The sequence below is a fragment of the Orycteropus afer genome, unplaced genomic scaffold (assembly GCF_000298275.1).
Source record: "Orycteropus afer afer isolate SDZICR_OR568_19922 unplaced genomic scaffold, OryAfe1.0 scaffold00080, whole genome shotgun sequence".
In the NCBI taxonomy this organism is placed as follows: domain Eukaryota; kingdom Metazoa; phylum Chordata; class Mammalia; order Tubulidentata; family Orycteropodidae; genus Orycteropus; species Orycteropus afer.
In genome coordinates, this window is record NW_006921667.1 from 10,588,320 (window position 1) to 10,594,384 (window position 6,065).

Consider the following 6,065-nt stretch of genomic DNA (forward strand, 5'->3'; position numbering starts at 1 on the left):
ATTTACAATCAGCTCCTCAGTTGCTCATTCCACCACTGAGTTTACAATGACTTATGGGTAGAAAAGCCATACTAAGTAATTTACTACACTGCAGTAACTATTGTCGTATTCTTGGAAAAAGAACTCAGCATCAGAATTCTCAGGAAAGCCCCATCACTGCTCGTGCCAAGACATCTATCCTGGGCTGGGTCTTCTCTGGCCTTATCCTTTTGTCTCTTTAAAGTAGGTGAGGTGTTATTCCAGTTTCCACCAGTCTCCAACCCCACAAACTTCTATCAGGCCTAAAAGCTTTGGGAGCAGGGAGCTGTTGTGTGTCCTAAGCACAATAGTTACCAGCATTAACATTTATTTCTAGAAAATCACATGAGGACTTGTTAGGTCATGTCTGGACCAAGCCAAGAGGGGAGATGTTCTGTGAATGCAGCACCCTGGGAGCAGGCCTGAGTAGCATTCCCAGGATGGGCAAGACAGGCGACTAGGAAGCTTGGCACCTGCACACCACCATTGTCATGTGACAGAACAAAGGAAAGGGACATTTTTCCTATCAGTTGACTTAGAAGCTTGGGTCAAAGCAGAGAAGAGAAACACTCCTCCTCACTTCAGCCTGTCCTCCCTCCCCACCCTACCTGCTTTGCCTCCCACTCCTCTGGCTTTGGCTAAGAGATTGAGCCTGTCCAAAAGAAACCAAGAAGGGGTTCCTAGGTCACTAAGCTTCCCAGGGGCAGGGGCTGGAAAAGTGGAGGGGCATCACAGGCAGTGTCCTGCATTCTAGGCCAGGCAAGGAAACCAAGGCAGAGCATGATAGGAGCTGCCCATTTAAGCATACATGGTTTACTCCAGGCACTCTAGATTCTGGACTTGGCAGAGCAAAGTGAGCAGACAGAGAGACTGCCAGGAGCTCTCTGCTCCACTAGAGCTGGCTTGGGGCCTGGGCAGTTGCTCTGTTTGTGGCAGCCTCGCATGCCTAAACAATATCTTTTGCCTTTAGGAATTAAGCAGCTTAGGCCAAGCCCAGTGGAATTTTCAAAATTTCATATAAACAAAGCAAAAGATTCAGCTTATATAACATCCTTGGCTGGAGAGTACACAGTTGCCTCGGACAGCTAAGCAGCCAGCAGGGCCCCAAGGGCAGCATGTCCATGAGGGCTGTGCTGATGTGAAGGCCTTGGTTGTCCATAGTCTATTGCTGGGCCACCCTCTCAGGGCCATTCTTTGGAAACTTTCAGCAAACCCTTCACCAGCTGAGAGTCTATTTCAGAGTAAAGGACCTAGCTCAGGTTCAGAAAGCCACAGAGCTAGAAGGATGAAGTGTCAGAAATAATACTAACATTATACCCACTCCTCATTTTTTGACATGATTAGGTTCCAGAGCCCAGGTTGTTATTTGAAAATTGGTGTTATGTGAAAATGAGGATGATCACATCATATCACAAAATGACTGTGATCACAAAATGGAAGATGACAACATCATTACACAACTGTCAGATTACACTATTATGTAATGCCAAACCACTGAGAATCATGGTCCAGGCAAGTGACACATAACTTTAACCATCACAGCCAAGCATTACTCTCACCTCACACCACAGCAAGATGTACGTCATTAATGTTCCAAATAGTCAGTAGTAGATGTGGTAGTTGGGAGCTCTGGTGACATAGTGCCTAAGGCATTTGACTGCTAACCAGAAGGCTGGCAGTTCAAACCTACCAGTTATTCCTGGGAAGGAAGATTAGGCAATCTACTTCTGTAGAGATACCACCTCAGAAACCCAAGGAAAGGTCGCTGTGAGCCAGACTCGACTCGATGGCACTGAGTTTGGTTTTCTAGGGGCTTAGATGTGGTAGTTAAGTATGTATCAGCTTGTCTAGGCCTAGTTTTGAGTGGCTGGGCAGCTGAATGTAGTTATTCCCCATGATGAGACTGGTAATCAATGCCATAGTGGAATCCACTGGAGCAGTGGAGTAGCTTCCTTAAGAATGTGATCTGCTTCCAGTATATAAGAAAACAGCTTTGATAAAGGTCTCTGGAGCTTTTTATGGCATGCTTGGACCCTGCATGTAGCCGACTCTTCATTCAGCAGCCTGCCATGTTGTCTGCTGATCTTCAGATTGTAACTGGACTTGAACCAGTGACCTGCTGTGTTATGTGATAATCTTGGGACTGTGCCATTTTACTTGTCTACCTTGGGCTTGGGCCAGCAGCTGCCTGAGTGAAGAGAGATGCCTCCAGCTCCAGTGGGCCAGGAGCAAGAGGCAGAGCTAAAGCCCAAGGCTGAGGGGCTTTTACCCAGCCCCTAGAGCTTGCACTTTGAATTTGGACTTCCAGCCTCCTAAACTGTAAGAGAATAAACTCCTCTTGTTACAGCCACCCATCTGTGGTATTTCTGTTAGAGCAGCACTAACGGTAACCAAAATAGTAGACTTTTCACTGTTGTCGTAAATGTGAAATGTCAGATAAGGAAACAGTCAATACTTGAGGAATAGGTGTAATTAGCATCTGGGGATTGGTGGTTCAATGGTAGAATTCTCATCTTCCATGTGGGAGATCAGGATTATGTTCCCAGCCAATGCACCTCATGTGCAGCCATCATCTGTCTGTCAGTGGAGGCTTGCATGTTGCTGTGATGCTGAATAGAGTTTAGTGGAACTTTCAGAAGAGATGATCTAGGAAGAAATGCCTGGTGATCTACTTCTGAAAATCAGCTGATGAAAACCCTATAGATCACAATATGGTCCTACCCCATTGTGTATAGGGCTGCCATGAGCTGAGAGCCAACTCGATGACAGCTAACAACAATAACAACCAAAACTAAACCCACTGCCATCAAGTCAATTCTAACTCTTAGTGTCCCCCATTAGGTTTCCAAGGCTGTAAATCTTTATGGAAGTAGATTGTCTCATCTTACTTCCACAGAGTGGCTGGTGGATTTGAACTGCCAATCTTGTGATTAACAGTCAAATGCCTTAGTCAGTGTGCCACCACAGCTCCTAATTACTTGTAATTTTAGATGAGGCGATAGGGTGGGGAGAAGTGGGGAAGGATGCAAAGCAACAAAATACCAATGCTGGTTAACTCATTCATTTATTCATTTACTCAACACATATTTATTGAGAACCTACTATGTGCTAGTCACTGTTCTAGCCTCTAGAGATAAATAATTTACATGTTGGACAATCTTCAGTGCTTGTATCATAATGGGGAAAGACAAACAAAAAAGATGAAGACATTATAAAAAATGTTTTGGAGGACAAAAACGTGGGAATGTGACAGAGAATTAATGGGGGGATAGGACTTTGGATGCAATGGTCAGTGAAGATCTTTCTAAGGAGGTGATATTTGACCAGAGTCAGGAGTGATGAACAAGTGGAAAGATCTACAAAAAGGAGAAGGCCCTCAAGAGATGAATTGACACAACGGCTGCAATGATGGGCTCAAGTATAGCAAGGATCGTGTGGATGGTACAGGACTGGACAATATTTCATTCTGTTGCACATAAGGTCAGAGCCAACTCAACGGCACCTAACAACAACAACAATCCTTACCCTAGTTCCCCTCACTAGAGGGAGTCATAGGAAATAGCTTTTAATAAGATGTGAGATACTAGAGAATATTCTGTTATCAGAAGGGGAGACTGATGATGGAGAGCATAATTACAAGAGTGAAGTTCAGGAGCAGGTAAGGGGCAGGGAGTCCTGAGTCTAGGGGAAGGTTGGCCTTTGTGGGAAGCAGAGTACTTGGAGCACGGCTGCAATAGGAAAGGCAGGAGTGAGGACCGAGAGGCAGGGCAGGGCATATCTGGCTCTCGGAGTGTGTGTAGTGCGGGTGTTGGTCCTGATTGCCTGCTGATTTTCCACAATGAAATCTACTCTAAACACTGGCACACTTGTCCAAATGATTTGCCAGCCAAAACCATTGCCCTCAGCTGCCAAGTGAGCTTTACTCTGATTACATCAATACCACCTACACAGAGAAAGAGAGAGAGAACCTGTGCAGAGAAGCCAGGCAGGGCAGGCCTCAGCTCCAGAAAGTCTCACCCCACCTGCCCCCACTCACCTACCTGGCCCCGCTGCGCTGATGCTCTGATCCCTCCATGCTGTGTCACAGACTTCCCTCAGCTCACTGTCCCCCTGATCCTGGGCCCTGTCCTGGATCCCTAGGCCCTCTAAAGCTAGACCCCTGGTTCCAGATGGGCCTGGCCCTGGCTTGACAAAGGGCTGGCAAGTGACTTTGTCCTCCAGAAGCAGCAAACTGACCTAGCTTTCTGTCCTTCTGCCACCATGGGCCACACTCTGAAATTACTGTTGGAAAGATGATCTGCTGTGGCCCCTGCACCTCTCACTCAGACCATCTAATCAGAAGCCTTGGGCTCAGAACACTCCCTGATAATGGAGGCTGAGAACTGAGCTTCTCTTTGTTCCAGTTTCTTCTTCTTCCTTATCAGGAAGACTCCTTCCCTGTTTTAGGCCTATGAGTTCCTCTTTGTTCTACTTTTGCATGTGCATAATGTAGCACCTGATCAAACTCACTACTCTATCTGTTCCCACTGGGGAGGGAATGAGGTCTCCCACCTGCAACACAAGAGGGGTGTGTGCAGAACACCAGTTCTGTGCCAGGTCTACAGAGTTACCCACTGGCCATGGGGAGAAATGCCCTCAGAAGCTGACCTTGCTCTGTCTGTTCTATGTGAATGAAGTGTTTGTCTTAGTCTTTTAGTGCTGTTATAACAAATACTACAAGTGGGTGGTTTTAATGAATAGAAATTTATTTTCTCACAGTGTAGGAGGCTAGAAGTCCAAAGACTGGCTCTAGGGGAAGACTCTTTCTGTATGTTCTGGGGGGAGATTCACATTCTTCTTGGCATTCCTTGGAGATCTCCACATGGCATCTATCTTTCCCCATCCCTGCTTGCATGCTTCTGTGCCTAATCTGCTCTTTTATATCTCAAAAGTGATTGGCTTAACAAGAAGAATGAAGAAAACCAAAATTCATGGAAACAATTAGTTGTAGTGACTGGTACACTATTCGATCTGCAGCCTATATGACTATGAGACCAGAAGAAATAGATGGTGCTTGGCTACTACTGTCAACCACTTGGAAGAGGATCTTTGTAGGAGATTCTGGATAGACAGGGGGAACAATGTGGAACAAAACTCAAAATCATTTGAAAAAAAAAAAGCGGGGAACAGGTTTGCTTGTCTGATCAAGCCTGGTGGAACCACTGAGACTATGGCCCCTTGCTGCCCTTCGGGTCTGGAATTAAATGCACACCTGTGGCTTCCAGCCAAACAATAGACAGGCGTACTAGTTGAGCATTTACCTGAGGTAGATATACTCCTTGGAGAGAACAAGCAAGAGAGAAAGAAGGGCTGCTCAGGCACAGGGAGACAGCTCAGGGGGTAGGAGTGCATGGAGGGATGGACACAGGGAAGCGGTAACTATAGGGAGGAAGTGGGAGGGGAAACATTGCATTGTGCTAAATTATGGTCAATGTCATGAGACAAAGTGTATGTGAACTGCTGTGTGGAAAGTGTATTTACTCTGTAAATTTTCACCCAAATCACAATTAAAAAAAAAGTGATTGGCTTAAGACACACTCTAGACTGATAGGGTCTCATTAACATAACAAAGAAAAATATTACATCCACAGGTATAGGGGTTATGATTTACAACACATAATTTTGGGTACACAATTTAATCCATAAGAGCATTTTTCCATTTAATGACTGTGTGTGAGTTGTGTCTTTCTTGGATTTTGTGTGACCATGGATCTTGGCTCAATAATTACCTTCTGTCTCTCTGACTAAGAAGTGAGCTACACAATCTCACTGATGGGGTTCCTGCTTTAGACGCCAAACACAAATTGATCTCTGGCCTCTGTGCCACTTGTCATCAGATTTACTTTCTGTGGCCACTCCTCTGCTGGACAAAGATTTGCACACCAGTAATGACGCTGATAGGAGCTCTGATAGCCTAGTGGCTAAGGCATTTGACTGCTAACCAGAAGGCTGGCGGTTCAAACTCACCAGCCACTCCTCGGAAGGAAGATGGGGCAATCTACTTCCAT